At 39.5% G+C, this 17,128-nt stretch overlaps 1 protein-coding gene across 3 annotated transcripts in view; it reads left to right on the top strand.

The window, feature by feature from the left end:
- The window catches only part of SYT16 (synaptotagmin 16), a 221,021-nt gene that overhangs the window by 84,316 nt on the left and 119,577 nt on the right, over positions 1–17,128 (top strand). The gene's annotated exons all lie outside the window — the stretch shown is intronic.

The raw sequence follows: 17,128 nt of genomic DNA, 5'->3' as shown, positions 1-17,128 counted from the left end.
GGTCGCCGTCCCTGGCATCTTTTCATCACCCTCAGGCTGCCAGGCCTGGCATGTTCCCTTCCTTGTAACAATTCAGCCTGTTTCCAGTTTTTCTAAAAATAGCAGCATTTTACCATATGTCACAAGGTGAACCTGCACATCTTTGTTTTGTTAAATCTGAACAAATTGTTTTCACTGGTGAATTTTGAAGCACTAAAAAAGCTTCCTCAACAGCTGTCCAGTGTAAGTGTGGACTTATTTATAGACAACAAAGCCAGCAGAAATGATTGTTCCAGGAGCAAAGTTATTACCCACCTTGTTGGGGGTTGGGCGGGGACTTGCCAGTGGCAGTGGTGTCTCTGTGATTCCATTTGCAAAAGCTTCAAAGTCGACATTTGCTTTAAACTAATTTTGCTTTTATATAGTATTCCATTGTGATTTTTCAAATTTGTTATTCACAATCACTGGATCAAGCACAGGGTTAATAGGAACAATATCTAGCAGTTTGAACTTCTTTTCTCTGCTTAGTTAACAGGTGATTTAGTGAGTTCCTAAAAGTCAAGTTTGGGGGGACACTATTCAATCCTTTGCCTCAGTAGAAGACTAACTGTCTTGCAATCGTGAAGGGAAGTCTTTTGAAAGTAGCAGACATAGGAACTGTAAGACTGACTTAGCTTTTAGATTTTATTTAACGGTTGTCAACTCCTACCGTGTTTCCCTGAAAATAAGACCTGGTCTTATATTAAGTTGTGCTCCAAAAGACACATTAGGGCTTATGTTCGGGGAAACATGGTACCTATGCTCTGCCTCTCTCTCCTCTTTTGTTAAAATTACCTGAGCATTTGCTGACATAGTCTCTGATGAACTTGGGACCAGTCAAGGTGATTGCTTTGGCACACAGCTGCTTTACATGGGCAGGAAGCCCTCCCTATCCTTTCCATGTAGACCTAGGGAATGTTAGGACAGTTTCCAGTAAGAGAAGATTGCTGTTATTGTTTAAGTGGTAGAAATGGAAGTCTGTATTAGGTACCAGACTGCTCAGATATGATGTTGCTTTGGGGTTTATTGGGTCCGAGAACTGGAGGAAAAAGGAAGAATGGGAACTTTTCCGTGCTGCGACAGTGGGAAACCCCAGAGAATCACACATTTATGGCCAGGCTTAAAATTCGTCCATTCATCCATGAAATCATCCAACATCTATTGAAGGAATATGCACTTGCACAGTTAACAGAGGGGTAAGCATGACACACAAGTGTCCTGCCTTCAAGGAGTTTGTGGTCCACTGAGTAATACCCACTTTAACTTTCATCTGATGCCTCTCCTAAGCTGCCCATTCTCCCCCAATGTGCGCGTGCGCACACAGTATTTCAGGGAGGAAACTTGAATGGAAGAGATCACACACATCTAGATCATTAGTTCAGTTTAAATGCTCAATTATCTAAGGATAAAGAAACATTTAAGAAATGAGAGACTTAAACAGAGTAGGGACTGCTACAGGCAGTCTCTTTTCACATGGTTTCCTCTTTATCCCCTGCCCTGGTGTTTAGTGAATGATACTGTAACAAAAGACTATGACAGACGCCATATGAAATTGAGGGTGGGGCGGAGTACCGGAATATTAGATATTTACCTCCAAGGTCTTCACAGTGCTGGAAAGTGTTAGCTATAAAAAGCTGCTCAGCTTGTCAGGTATTAAATGTTTACCAGGTAAGTGGTGTGGAAATGCTATGTAGTTACCTTTAGATTTGGCTGGAAAGAAGTCTTATAAGAGGGGACTTGGAGTAGCATTTGACTAGGAAGGCATTCTTGGGGTGGGGGTTGGATGACAGGACCTGATGCCGGGAAGTGGACAAGTACCACTCTGTCCAGGGGCAGTGAGGATGCTAATTTTGTTGAACTAGAAGTTTTCCTTGGGGGCACAGTGGGATAAGCTTGGGTAGGTTGCTTGAGGGTGGGCTCCATTAACCCCAGTTGAGGGAAAGCGATATGGTAAAAACAGTACTCGATGAAGATGAATTTGGTGTAGTGCTAAGCAGGGTGAATTTAGGAGACTGGGAGAGCATGGGAACAGAGACTCTAAAGGGACTTTGTGATAGTTCATCACGGGTTTATAAAGGACATGTGCTGAGGGGTCATGGTACCTGGAAATGTGGCTGCAGAAACCTACAAGGACTTGAATCATTTTCTCCTCTGTCCCCACGAGATGTATAATCCCCATGAAGCACTGACTGTCAGTCTGTGTTAGGGTCAGGAAAGATACATGTTTATTCAGTGAGACAGCTAATAATTCTCTCATGTAAATTTGTAGTTCAAGGGAAGGCACCTGTGTGCTAGGGCTGCCGTAAAAAATACCACAAACTGGGTGGCTTACACAATAGAAATGTACTTTCTTACAGTTTCAGAGGCAGGAAGTCACAGAGGAAGGTGCTGGCAGGGTTGATGTCATTCTGAGGCCTCTCTGCTTGACTTGTAGGTGGCCGTCTTCTCCCTTTGTCTTCACATGGTCTTGCCTCTGTGCCTACACATCTATGTCCCAATTTCCTCCTCTCACAGAGACACCAGTTGTAGGGGATTTAGGCCCACCTGAAAGACATCATTTTAACTTAATTACCTCCTTAAAGACCCTATCTCCAACATTTTGAGGTACTGGGGGTTAGAACTTCAACATCTGAGTTTTTGGGGGGACACAATTCAGTCCATAACAGCACCCAAGGAGGAAGAAGATGAGGAGCAGCAGGAGGACAGAGGCCAGGCATCTCCGCTGACCCCTTATCCAGGCCCTCGCTCTCTGTCACTTGTGGTAAAATGGCCGCTTGTGGTAAAATGGCCATCCCCAAACAGAAAGTTCCCTGAGCCAGCCAGCTTTCTGTCTATTCTTTTCTAGGAGAATTTAGGCTGATGTCATGTGGGGCTTTTCAACTCCCAATTTTAGGATTAGCAAGCAGACTGTCTCCTTTTTTTTTCCCTTTTAACTTTTCTGGCAACGCTAGTTTCTTACCATATATATTGCAGTCATCTGTTTATGTGCATGGTAATTTTTATAATGATTGGGGGAATCTCTGAAGATGAGTGGAATATATAGAAAAAACAGATGAATTAAGTTACAAGCTACATGGTTTTCATTATTGTTCTCCTTACAAGGTTAGCACTTACTTTTAACTTATTTAACTTTGACCTCTGAGCTGACTCCTCTTTATTTCTGGTTTTCTCTATTGCCATCGGCTGGCTCAGGCTAAGGCCTCAGCTTCTCAGGTTCTCACTTCTAAACTATTGTTCCAGCCTGGACTTCAGGCTAAAACTGCTTTCCTCGCAGTCATCTGAACCCCTGCTGACAGTCTATTGCATTTTAGCCTCAAAAAATGCATGATGAGGCATGATAACAGAGTAATTAAAACTGGGCACTCAAGCCAGACTGTCAGGGTCAAATCATGGCTCTGACACTTATTACTCTCCAGTTTTGGGTAAATTATTCTCTAAATCTCAGCTTTTTTCTCATCTGTTAAGTGATGATAATAGTTCCAACCTATTGTAAGGTTTAAATGAGTGTAAAGGGCTTGGCACACAGTAAATGCCATGCAAGTGTAAAATATAATTATTACTATGCTTGCCTTTGTTCTCAGGAGCTTCCCCGGAGATTCAGATCTCGATTGACTCCTCCGTTTCCTCCCTATCAGCTTTCTCTTCTATAGCCCACGTAGGTAGGGGTGGGCAGGCTTCCCTGGAACCCACCTCAGACCAACTGTCCATTTATCCCACCAATAACCGAAAGCAGTTGACAAGGTCTATATGTTATGCTTGCCTTGTTCCAGCAGTTCTGCTGGAACAGTCCCATATAGGCTGTGCTGGAGCCTTTGCCTCCCCCTCGGGCCAATACCTGGAGAACAATTCTCTACACAGCCACCATGGGCCCTTGAAGCCTCCGAAGAAAGGAGGGGCTACCCAGGTCTTGGCAGAGACATTTGTCACTTTCCCTTGCAGAAGTACCAATTTTTTGGAGTTGGGAGCCTGTTATGATCCAAGGGAAAGTTTGGAACAGTCTGTCACACTAAGGATGGGTTGCGCCTCTTCTTGTTGGGATCTATAGGACAAACAGATCCCTGTTGGTGTTGAAGGTAAGGTCGTCTGCCTCTCTGAGGTTAAACAGGCTTCTGGTGGATCATGGTCATATTATGCAAACACCAGCTCTTCTCTCTGTGCTTGTGGCCTGCCTTGGACTGGCCACTGCTGGGGACCTTACAAGTCCTAACTGGCCCCTAATGACTGCCTAGGAAGGCGTTACATTGTCACAGGAACCCCCCCCCCCCCAAGCTCTGAGATTTACAGCTCCACCGTCAAAACATCAACTCATACAGAAATCAATAGTAACTCAGGTCTACATCAATGTCCCCACTCTTCAGGTTATTCTTTGCTTTAGGAAGGGGTGACAATTGTTTTTTTTTAATCTTTGAAATCTTCGTTAACCCTCCACTTTTTCCTTGCAATCTGGAGTTCTTCTTTCAGTCCTTAGTGACCTTGTGAGAAGTTCTTGCCCTTCTCCCTTTCTGCAGCACGCTCCCGTCCTCCGTGAGACGGAGCCTCCTGTTTGGCACCTCTTGTTGAATCCTCTCTTGCTCTAGCCTGTGGCTTCCCCCTTTTCTGGTCAAGCAGAATCTCCCGTTTTTCTTCTTAGCTTTGTGGCTCACTTTAGCGCTCCCTCCCCAGTCTCCATGCCTCTCGTAGATGGATGGACCTCATGACCAAGGCTGCAAATGTGCGCCTTTCCCCACAGCATGGTCTCGTGCGCTTGCCTCAGTGGAGAGTGGGGCAGGATGTTAATTTCCATTTTTGGTGGACAAGTGGACTGATTTATCTTAAAGATGATATCCAAAGACAAGTCAACAGCATTTCAGAAAATATCTGGAGCCAAATGAAATTCATCCAAGGGCAGAAGAGTTCTTTGCTTTTGTCATGCAAGGCTTGTTTGCCCACATATACCAAAATATTGCTCATCAGTCATACTAATTTGTTTAGCAATATTAAAGATGTTCAAAAAATTGGAAAAAGTATACTACCTTCCTCAATTTGACAAGGTGAATTATGTAAATTATAAGTTTCAGATATTGGTCTCTATTTTTTTGTAGATTGTTAAAATTTTAGAAATATTAATAGTAAGGTAAGGCATTGCTTACAGATGTAGATAATGGGATGTTTTTAAATCAAGTTGTTGAAGCGCTTCTTGCTAAGTCACTCAACCTCCTTTAAAAATTTTCTTATTTTACAATTGACCCTGTATCCCCTTATTCAAGTCGTGTGTGGAATACATTTTTCCATATATGAAAGCTTTCCTGAACATTTTTACTAAACTTCTTGGAGTTAGGACTCAACTCTAGTCATGAATGGGTGCTCAGTAAACAGTTGAATTATTGGAAGAGTAATCTCAGGTTGGTATTCCATGCAGGAGAATTGGTTCTATTTTATCTTAACTCTCTTCAGTGGAGATATCATTGGGGTTATCAAAATAGTATTCCACTAGGTTTAAATACTGAAAGTTTAGCTGGGAGGTGTTAGATACACTAAGAGATACATTTTTCCCCCCGGTTTTTCTACTCACAGTGGGATTCTGAAACAGAATCTCTGCAGAAGTTTTTAGATGGTTGTGATCATATCAAAGATATCTACAGAATATTTTTGGTTTTGAATTGATACTTTAGTGAGTGCTTTCCTAAACTTGGGATGGAGTTTGAAGGGAAAAAAACATGAGAGAATGTCTTGAGATGTTTTAACTCATTCTGAAAAGTTTTAGTTTGATTTGATTATGTTCTAGGATATTGTGGCCCTAAAGATTTATTTTCTTAGATGGTACTTGCATAATGCTTATTATATCTCCTCCTTAGGTCTCTACCAAATATAAACTGGTTTGGAAACAGAATATTCTCAACTAATATTTTTTGTCAAGAGGTCCTGCATATTACTGTTTAGACATCTTATAGAGCTGGTGGAAATGGCAATTTTGTACTGAAAAAATTAGATAGGTATTGAAGGATATTTTTTCAAAGGTTTTATTTCTCATTTATTTTCAAGGCCAAAAGCTGATTAGGGCTAGGTCATACTCTGTGGGGCAGAAGAGGGCAACCAGGAAAATTGTGGCATCACAACCATATGTTTTGAGGAATAGTGGAAGAAACTACAGTTCTTTAGGTTAGAGAAACAAAATTTGGAGGCATAAGTGCTGTCTTTACCTATAGGCAGGGTTGATACTGGCTTTCTCTGTGAAGAACAATATCTACCCAGAAGATATGGACAAAGAAGAAATGGGTTACTTGGCAGAGTATTGACCTTCCCAACTACTAGAAGGATTCAAGTAGATGCTGATGGCTGTCAATCAGAGTTGGTATATACTGGATTCCTTCATTTAGTGAGATGTTAGAGGGGAGAAGGGCACTACTCCAAAGATGCTTTGATTCTGTGAGAGGATGTCAGGGAGAAGCAGCAGAGAATGGAGAAATGAACACTGTCTGAACACACAGGGAGCCCCGGCTCTGGTCTTGGTTCTGCCACCATATTGTTGGGAATTTTGGTCAGATCTCTTGGCCTTTTATATTAATTTTTGCTCCAAAAGACACATTAGAGCTGATGGTCTTATTTTCAGGGAAACGTGGTATAGAGACTCTGAGAGGTGAGCAGAGAAGTGGAACTTTGAGAGAGTGGTTGAAGTGATAGGAGGAGATCCCTACATCAAAAGATTCTCATGATGACTTAGACATGTAGAAAGAAAAGTTGAAGAAGGATGAGTGAGGAGGGTTCTAGCTCTATCCAGAGGTTTGGGTATTCAGATTTCAACTGGCCTTTCTGGGATCTGAGCAAGAGAGTCCTTGGAAGAAGAAAGCTGAGTCATCTACCCTGTCAACGGGTGGTAATAGACCTCAAGAAGATCCACCTACACTTGCTTTTATTCATTGCTTACTAGGTAATCCTTTGACCCATAATTTCATCTTAAGTGGAGCCACTCTCCAGATACAAAGTTGATTGTAATTTTATAGATACAAGTTTTGTTCTAGTTCCCAGGACAGGAATCATCATTATATATAAGAGTTGATGTCATTCTTTGTCACATATATTATTGCTGGGACAGTACATACTTGTCACGTAGTCAAGACATGCGCTCAGACCTCACATCACTCTAGTTTATGGAGTTAGGTAGTAGAGTGCTGGACCTGAACCTCCTAACTCAGTGTCAAATGCTCTCTTTGTATCTGCTCTGCCCCCCTGCCTTTCAGCCTCTGGCTGGTTTATTTAGAGTGAACTTGTCCTCAAGAGGCTAAGCATCTCTGGGTAAACTTTAAATATCATCTTGTAATACTGGATTATCCATCTAGGTAAACTTTTAAAACCCTGGACTAGTATTTAGACTGTGGAGGTCTCACCAGGACACACCACTAAGTGAGGCTTAGCTTTCTACCTCCCTCTTCCATGTTTTATAACATTAGAATGATCCTGGTTAACCTGTGGAAGAAACTCAGCCCCCTATGACTGATCCGGTGAGGACAGCCCTGTACCCTGAAAGGGGGGGTGTGCCCAGAGAGGCACAGGTGTCTTAACAGGCTCAATATTCTGGTGAAAGTGATTGGCACATAGCATGCTATGAAATCAGAGCTTTGTTTCCCAAGACTTTGCGACATGGTGCGTGCAAAGCATGAGGAATAAAAGCACCAGCTTCTGTGCCTCAAAGTCCCACTTTTATAGTTCTTGTTTGCTTTGCTATTTAAGAGACTTTCACAACTCCCTCCTGACCTAAATGTGTGAAATGTTGCATGTTGTTTTGGCTCTTCTAATAGCTTTTGTTTGGCACATTCTGAATTTTTAAGGTCAAATGTAATTAGCTCCAGATATCTAAGTCTCCACTGGGAATAATCGCAAGGAGCAGTACATCTCAAAATCTACTTAAAAGTCTCTAACCTCTTTCAAAAAATGTTTAAATCCCTAACTTGGCCTCGATTCTGGAAGGGTAAATGGGGGAGAAGTTTGAGAGAGTAACTGGGCAGAGTCAGGTACCCGTGCTCAAGGCTGGGAATTAAGGAACCCTTTTAGATGGACCTGTCATAGTTGTGTTTTAAGATCAATGCTAGACCTCTGGCTTTCAGGGCTGCAATGGTTTGGCCCGTGAAATCTTCCCTTGATGTGTGATAATCACCAAGTGGAAAGTCTAGTGCAGATGGCCTCCCATGCTTCAGTGCACAGCCCCTCTGGGTGTGGACGCTGTGCAGCAGTGATGTGGGCACATAAGTGGGTGGAAACTTTCTAATGTGTCACAATAATAACAATGCAGAATCCTAGTGCTGTTCAGCTTCCCCTAGAACTTCAGCCCCCGCAGCAGCCTACTTGGTTCACAGTCCTATGTGAATGCTAGACAATTAGCAGCTGATAATGAAAAATGCCATGGGAACCAGTGGGAAAATAATAGCTTACTCCAATAATATAATGAAATGAAATTAGCACAGACAGTAAAACAGACATTTTATGGTGTTTTTTTTTTTTTTTTGTAGTTAAAAAGAACCAGTAAATACTTCTAGTAGAGAAATCTGAGAATTGATTAGAATTCCATCTGTTTTGGAAGGGGCTTTTATTCATAAATTAACTACAGAGAAGCTTCTTAGCTTCCACTAAGGAGCTAGAATCGGTAAAAGATGCTTATTTTATTTGAATACAATGATAATTTTGTTTGGTTTTTGTTTTCCTAAATAGTTGTCATGTGGTCTGAACTTTAGAAAGGGATGCTAATAGTGGATAATCCATTTTACTGTTAGGGGCTATACATTATGCTCCTAGCTGAAATGTCAGTGGATTTTGAGTATTCCCAAGAAATTCTTAGTAACAGGATGAACTTTTATCTTTGTGGATGGATGACTTTCTCTGAACACAAGAAAACATTTATATTGTCTGAGAAAATGGGAATGTAAATTGCCCTTGAATCTTCTTCCTATTTCTAGATGCCCCATATTCTCCTTAGTTTTTCAGCACAAAGCTTTACATACTACTTTTGGGGGTCAAAAGTTAAAATTTGAAGAGTCTTTATAATAATCTTTACAAACGTTTAATTGTTTCAGAATGCAAGAAATTTTTTTTTTTTGAGAGTATCAGATTGGTGAAAAACAACTCTTAAAATTTTAGTCTCACTGTGTGGGTAGTCTCCTGTGAATTGAAAAATAAAGAAGTTATCAACAAATCAAAATTATATTTCACTCCAAATGCTCTCCAAATGCATTTGTTTTGGAGAGTTGAAAAGAGTTGGATACATTTCTTTAAAGACATTTTGTCTGTCTGAAGTAGACTTGTCTCTCAATTTCTCTCATTTATAAAAATATTCTCATTTTACTTGAAAGACAACTGTTCCATCAAAAATCATGTAAGTGCACATTCTCTAATGTTTTAAATGACATGCTTTTATTGGGCATATGTTCCCAATTTTACCACATAATTATATTAAGTTCAATAATGTTCCAGTTGTTGTTAGGCCACCTTTAGGCCAGGAGCCTACATGGTTCTTATCTTAAAAGCCATCTTGTCTTGCTTTGTACCTTGTACCTGCCGGCTTGTATTTGCCTTAGGCCTGGAGAAGCCACCTGAAATGTGGAAACCATCTTATCCTAAAAGCCATCTTGTCTTGCTTTATATGTTTTACCTGCTGGCTTGTGTTTGTCTCCTAGGGGCTTATGCTCAGTGGGCCTGGGCGGTCCAGATGGTGACCTGGGGGCCAGCATGTGGAACGGGAGGGCTTGGTCATGCCCCGAAACCCTTTGTTGCTAGAGACCATGCAACAGAACCCCTGAAGCATTGAAGGGGGAACAGTCTCGTTTACCTCCTCCTATAAAACTCCACACCCCTTTGGCTCGGGGAGGTTAGGGTCTTTTCTAGCCTGACCTCCCACAGCTCAAACACACCAAATAAATTCGAATAGACCAATTTTGGTCTCCCACGACTCCGGCTGTGCCTAACAGTTGTGAGTATAATGAATGATATTCATGCTACAAACTCACACAAGTGAAGAAGTCTCAAATATTCCCTCTGTGGTCCTATTGGTGCATTTCAGCTATTTTCATCATTGATTTCTGTTTCTGAGCTATCTGAGTATTAAGGGAAAGGAGAACACGCTTGTTAATAATTCTTGATTTCTAGAAGTGTGTGTGTGTGTGTGTGTGTGTGCGTGCGTGTGCATGTGTGTGTGCGTGTGTGTGTGTATTAATGCTAAGGGAGAATTTATATTTTAAATGTGTAAAGCAGGTTAGGTTACTTCTCAGAAGAATATGGACACATTTCAATACACATATATTACTATATTAAAGATAGCACCCCATGTATACCCCCAAATGCTGTTTTCTCAAGTGTGTTGAGAAATGATTGGTTGCTAGCGACTCCATATGTTGCTATGTTTTATTTTGGAACATGCTGAAATTGCACTTAGGTTTCATTAAGCCAATTTTTTCCTATTTTTTGAAAGGTCTGTTTTTTTCTTCCAAAGAATTCTTTTAAATATGTAGTTACTATATCCTTGTTAGCTATTACTAGGAAGAAAATATAAATGGAACTACCCATTTGCATATATATGTAAAATATTTCATAGTCCAAATTAAAAAAAAAATTGACTACCTATGAAGGTTATTGAGGTTATAATGCTTAACTAAACCTAAATTTAGGACACTGGCAAAATAATATGCTGCTAAGTGTCAAAGGCTTTGTTCCTTTATTTTTTTAGTTCCAGAAGCATCACTGTAGAGAAAAAGGAAGATTAAAGCACTTAGTTTAATTTGTTCTGTACTAATTTTTTAAGTGACTTATTTAAATTAAATTAAATAAGTTTTTCAGGAACTTATTTAATTTTGTCGGTTGTAAAATCACAGGTAATGGTTAAAGTGAGTCTAATTGTTTGTACAGGTATTTCGAATTTGTACACTGAAGTAGCTTTAAATGGAATTGGCACATTGGTGTTCAACTCTTAAAAGTTTCTCATTGCTTACTGTCCTTTTTGGTAGTTGCAGAGAAAGTCTGAACCTAAACTGTATAGGTCAAGGGCCATAACTCTTCATGCACCAAAATTGCTTCTGAAAACATCTCCTTGTTTTGCAAAAGTTGGTCTTATCTTAACGATATAGCTTTTATTATCACCTCCTGGCCCTGGGACAAAAGGAGTCTGGGCTTGGGTCAGCCTGAGTGGTAGACACCTGTGCTGTAATCAGGTTACCTCTACTCTGATCTTGTCCTTCTTGGGAGGCTCCTTGGATCCTCAGGTGGATGGATTTCTGTAGGAGGATATAGACATGCCCAGGCAATCCTGAATTCTTTTCTAGATTTATTTTTATTGAGATATAATTGACATATAACATTGTACAAGTTTAAGGTGTATAATGTGTTGATTTGATACATTTATACATTTATATATTGCCACTCTATCATCATGATTACCACACTATTGTTAGCTAACATATATGTATTATGTCACATAATTATAATTTCTTTTTTTGTTTTGTGGTGAAAACAATTCAGATCTAGTTTCTCAGCATCTTTGAAATTTATAGTATAAATCACCATGCTGTGCATTAGATCAATCCTGGAATTCTAAGATGAACAAATTCAGGTTCAAGTCAGGGACTTCTGCTGCATGGCCGTGCTTGAGAACTTCATAGAAACAATTTGAAAGTCATGCTGCTTTTCAAAGGGATGAATAAAATTGAAATTTCATCACTGAAAACAGGGCTTTTAGGTTGATGGATACTGGCAAGTGTGTATAAGTGAATAGAGTTTTAGATTTACCTCAGGATTTCTTCACGTTTTAGGTGAGATTCCTCATGGTCCTCAGAGTGATGCTTAAGAAAGTTTATTCCTGAGAAATCATAACTTTACTTTTTACGATTCTATTGTCATTGTTCCTTTAATTCTGATTCTCCCCCTTACCATTTTGTTAAATAAAAATTTCAGCTTCCTTTCATCTTATTTCTAGTTCTTGTTCTAAGTCAGATGGCTGCAATGGATCAGACTTTTAAAAAAATCTCTTCATAGAGAACTTTTAAGTTCTCTTCAACCATAGAATGAAATTTGCAAACATGTAGTAACTGTGTGACATGAAGAGGCTTCTCTATTTATGTCATTATATGCTCTGTCTTCTTCTTGAGCCATTGCTTGAAAATCAACAGATGGGGCTATCCAGTGGAACGTGAGAGATATATTTAACTTTGAGGAAGTTTTCAATATGAACTAGTGACTGAACTTCACAGCCATCTGATTTCCAATTAGTAATTACTGGAATAATCAGATGAGTTACTCTGCAGATGGCACTTAACTTTCTTGACATATGTGCCCTTGTCATCTATTACGGATGATACATGTGATACTTATTCTTTACTATAGCATTTGTATATGTGGGATGCAAAATGACTTTGAATTTCCCTGCCAAAGTCTCTCATTTTGTTTAGACTCAAATGAAGCATCAAGCCCTTTTTAGCTCATTCTGATAGAGCTGTTGGCATTCTGTGTTCAGTGTTATACATTGATGGTAGAGCTCTGCTGACTACAATTCTCATAACCTATTATATTTAAGCTTTATTTTTAATTCTAAATATTGAATAATAAAATTACAGAATATTTAAATATGAAGAAAATCACTTTCAACCCAAATCTAAGAAAACTATTATAATTTTTCTCATATTTCCTCCCAATTTTATTAAAATGTATTTGGCATTTAAACTTTTTTTTGAGTTAAAATTCACATTCCATAAAATTCATACCCTCTTGAAGTGTAAAATTCATTGGTTTTACTATATTCATGAACTTGTACAACCATCATCAATATCCAATTCCAGAATAATCTCATTACCTCAGGAAGAAATCTGATACCCATTTGCTGTCACTCCTCATTTCTACCTCCCCCCAGATCCTGGGAACAACAAAATATACTTCCTCTCTCTATGAATTTATCTATTCTAGACATTTCATTTCAGTGGAATCTTACGGTATGTGGCCTTCTGTGTCTGATTTCTTTCACTACAAATAATGTTTTCAAGGTTCATCCATGTTGCAGCATGTATCAGTACTTCATTTTTTTTATTGTGGAGTAATATTCCATTGTATGGATATGCTACATGTTGTTTATCCATTTATCAGTTGATGGACATTTGAGATATTTCCACTTTTTGGCTATTATGAATATTGGTGCTATGAACGTTCATGCACATGGTTTTGTGTGAACATATATTTTCAATTCTTTTGGCTATATACCCAGAAGTGGAATTGCTGGGTTATGTTTGGAATTTTAAATCACTTTTACGGAGGACAGTTTGTGTACGACCCTGGTTAAACAATTCTTACAAATCTAGGGTCACTACCAACTTTTTAGCCATTTCTGTGATACTCTTCTCATGTAGAAAGTACAGAAGCTTCTGTACTAGCCAAAGCACTTGCTAGCAACCCCTTCTGCACCTCTTCAGACCTCCCACTAAGTACCCATGAACACATAGAAAAAATTGAAATTGAAATGGATAGATTCTGGGAGGAACATGAACTCTGTTGAAATAACCACATTTGCCAAACTAAGCTTTCTCATCATTTCAGATAGATTTGTACTTATTTCTAGTGTTGTCCGCCATCTAACTTGAAAAGTTAAAATGACTGAAAGGAAGTGCACAAAGTCTTAACATTGGTTGTCTTCATGTTTTTCTATATATTTTAGATTTTATGCAATCAACTTCATGCAGCTTTATCATGGAAAAATAAACTTTATTCAAAAATAAAAATTTAGCTTCATTAATGAATGGAATTATTAGGTGCAAATGTTTCTGCTTATGAATGAAAGATGAACCCTCTTTTTCTTAATAAGGTATCTTATGTAAATCATACCCTGTGTCCTTAGTGTTACTGACCCACTTGAGGTATATCTTTTCTTTCCAGAAGTTTTCATTGGTAGGTACATTTTTCAATGCATTGTAACACAGAAAGTTCAACATTTATTTAGGCATCAAATATTTATTGAGTGCCTACCTATGCTAGCTGCTGAGAATACAGTGAATAACCGAAGCAGAGTCCCTATTCTTAAGAAGTTTAAAATTTAACATTTGAAAACTGTTGAAAAAGCTGTCAAGGGTTGTGTGGGTGGAAACATACAGTGGAAGCATCTAGCCTCCTGAAGAGAACAAGAAAGGCTTTCAGAGGAAGTGTAGTATCAGAGTCAGCCAGAAGAGAGGTAAGCATCTGTCTCATGGAGTTGAAATGGCCTATTTAAAGGTGAATATGTTTGGGGAACCAGAAATAAATGAATACACTGACAACAGAGTTTGATGTTGGGGAATGATGAATGACAAATGCTGGAATCAGTAGCTAGGTCATGAATGGCCTTGTAAACCAAGTTAAGGAATTTAAATTTTGTCCTGTAGGTAATGAAAAGCCATTGGAGGAGGGTGTATTAGTTTCCTAGGGTTTCCATGACAAATTGCCACGAACATGATGCCTGGAAAAACAGAAATTTATTCTCATGATTTTGGAGGCCAGAAGTCCAAATTCAAGGTGTCAGCAGGGCTAGTTCCTCTGGAATCTCTGAGGGAGTATCTGTTTAACGACTCTCTCCCAACTTCTGGTGGCTGCTGGCCACCCGTGGCGTTCTTCATCTACAGGCTTCGTAACGCCAATCTTTGCCCCTGTCTTCACATGACTTTCTTCTGTGCCTTTTCCTTTTCAGTCTCTTAGAGGGACACTTACCATTAAATTAGGGCCCACCTTAATCCAGGATGATCTCATCTTAAATCCTACCCTAATTACATCCGCAAAGACCCGTATTTCAAATAAAGTCACATTCTAAGGTTCAGGGTGGACGTATCTTTTGGGGGCCACAATTCAGTCCACTACAGAGGGTTTTAGGAGAGCAGTTGAATAAATCAGACTTATATATTGGAGGGATCACTGACTACTGGGTGGAGAAGGGATTTGAGGGGGTAAGGCTGGCCACGTGGAGATCAGTGGGAACCTGGGTAGGATGCTAGTGACTTTGAAGGTAAGAAAGTGGAAATGAGTGTAGGAAAGGGAAAAAGAGAGAGGGCTATGGTGGAACACAAGGTGGTGAGGAGGGGCTTTTAAAGGAGGGGAGATACTTGGTACACTTTTTTTTTTTTAATTTTATTTTTAAAATTTATTGGGGTGACAATTGTTAGTAAAATTACATAGATTTCAGGTGTGCAATTCTGTATCACATCATCCATAAATTACACTGTGTGTTCACCACCCAGAGTCAGTTCTCCTTCCATCACCATATATTTGATCCCCCTCACCCTCATCCCCCACCCCCCAACCCCCTTACCCTCTGGTAACCACTAAATTACGTTCCCCAGATTAATTTTCAAACCCCGTGGCCATCCTGTGGTCACCGACTGCCCTCCAATCCCCTCACCCTCCCCCCCACCCCCCACCCCTCCCGCCCATCTAGCAACCCTCAGTTTTTCCTCTTTGTCTCCAAAACTGTTTCTGATTAGTTCATTCACTTATTCTTTTCTTTAGATTCCGCAAATAAGTGAGATCATATGGTACTTATCTTTCTCTGTCTGACTTATTTCACTTAACATAATGTTCTCTAGGTCCATCCATGTTGTTGCAAATGGTAAGATTTCTTTCTTCTTTATGGCTGCGTAATACTCTTTTAATGCAGATGAACAAGATGGCGTACCAACAAGGCGGAGTAGTTGGAAATACAGAAGTGAGGGGCAAATAGACAGAGACAATTGTTTTGGTAAAAGAGAGGGAGATGGGGTCCAGAGCACGGACTGCACACAAAGCAGCATATGCACCCCATATTTGACTGCTCCCAGACAGTTGAACAGCTTTGCAAAGATGGTGATGGTGATGCTGAAGAAGATGGCTACTCCTGTTTGAGAACTCTCTATGTGCCAGATGCCACACAGATTATTTTCTGTGTTACCTCATTTAATCTTGGATGTAGCTATATTTATTATCTCCTTTTATTACTTGGAACCTGAAACACAGAGAGGATAAATAATTTGCCCAAGGCCACACAGATAATAAGTGGTAGAGTATGGTTTTCTTCCAGGCAGTGTGACTGCTGAAGCCATCCCAGTAATCACCGCTATCTGTGCTGCCTCTGAAGGAAGAGGGAAGAATCAATATGTGCAGATTTTTTTTTCATGGTATACGTTGGCTTTGAGAGGAGGCACTATTATCTTTTTGCAGACTACAGAGCTATTAGCTTGCCTGCTATTTTTTGTTTTGTTTGTTCTCTTTATTGGCTTGCCACTAGACAGATTCAGTGAGGCAGTTTTTATTCATTTTCTTGATCTTTTTGTGGGGTTGGGACTGGTTTGATTCATCCTTTGTCTGTTTCTCTGGATGGTAGTGTGGAGTGTTATTATCCCTTCATATTATTAACGCACATATTAAACCTGTCCAAGGACTAAAGCTGCTCTTACGAGATTCATTTTCATAAGCTTTCACATATACTCAACTCTCTTGGATAACACATATTGACACCTACTCTGTAATTGATTCCTTTATACAAGTTGATTTCTGGATTTCTTTACTGAATGTTTTCTTGGCTCAAATGTCATTTCCTTAGAGAAATCTTCCCTTAACCCCAAATGAGCTCGATCTCCCTGTTATATGGACCTTAGAACTGAGCTCAATGATTGGATAGCACTTAACTGGATAGCACTTAACCAGGGTCATTTGAAACTCAGGATTTTTGGATGAGGAGAAGGAGGAAGATGGAATTTCATCTTCCAAAATTCTAAAATATTAGCAGTCAAAATATAATTTCAATTTCTTATCTGGATGGCATGGATTAGGAGTTTTTTTGTCACTATTGATAATCATCATCGTCATATTGCATAGTTGGATTTGCAAAAATGTATCCAGGAAATGACTTTCCCTCCAGTCGTTACTATTGATAGATGTACATGTCTGTAATTTGTTTCAAGTGATTATTTTTTAAGCTTCAGGTAGCTGTATTATTAAGAGACTTGCTTTTTTTTTTTGAGTTTTTCTTTTTAGTAGTTTCCGGTGCACAAAACAATGTAATAGTTAGACATTTATCATTTATATCCCTCACACTGTGTCAACCCACCTCCCCCCATCCACTACCCCTCTGACATCGCACACAGCCATTACATTTCCACTGTCTCTATTC

This window comes from Rhinolophus ferrumequinum, chromosome 6 (genome assembly GCF_004115265.2).
Source record: "Rhinolophus ferrumequinum isolate MPI-CBG mRhiFer1 chromosome 6, mRhiFer1_v1.p, whole genome shotgun sequence".
In the NCBI taxonomy this organism is placed as follows: Eukaryota; Metazoa; Chordata; class Mammalia; order Chiroptera; family Rhinolophidae; genus Rhinolophus; species Rhinolophus ferrumequinum.
This window is presented reverse-complemented; position numbering and strand designations above follow the sequence as displayed.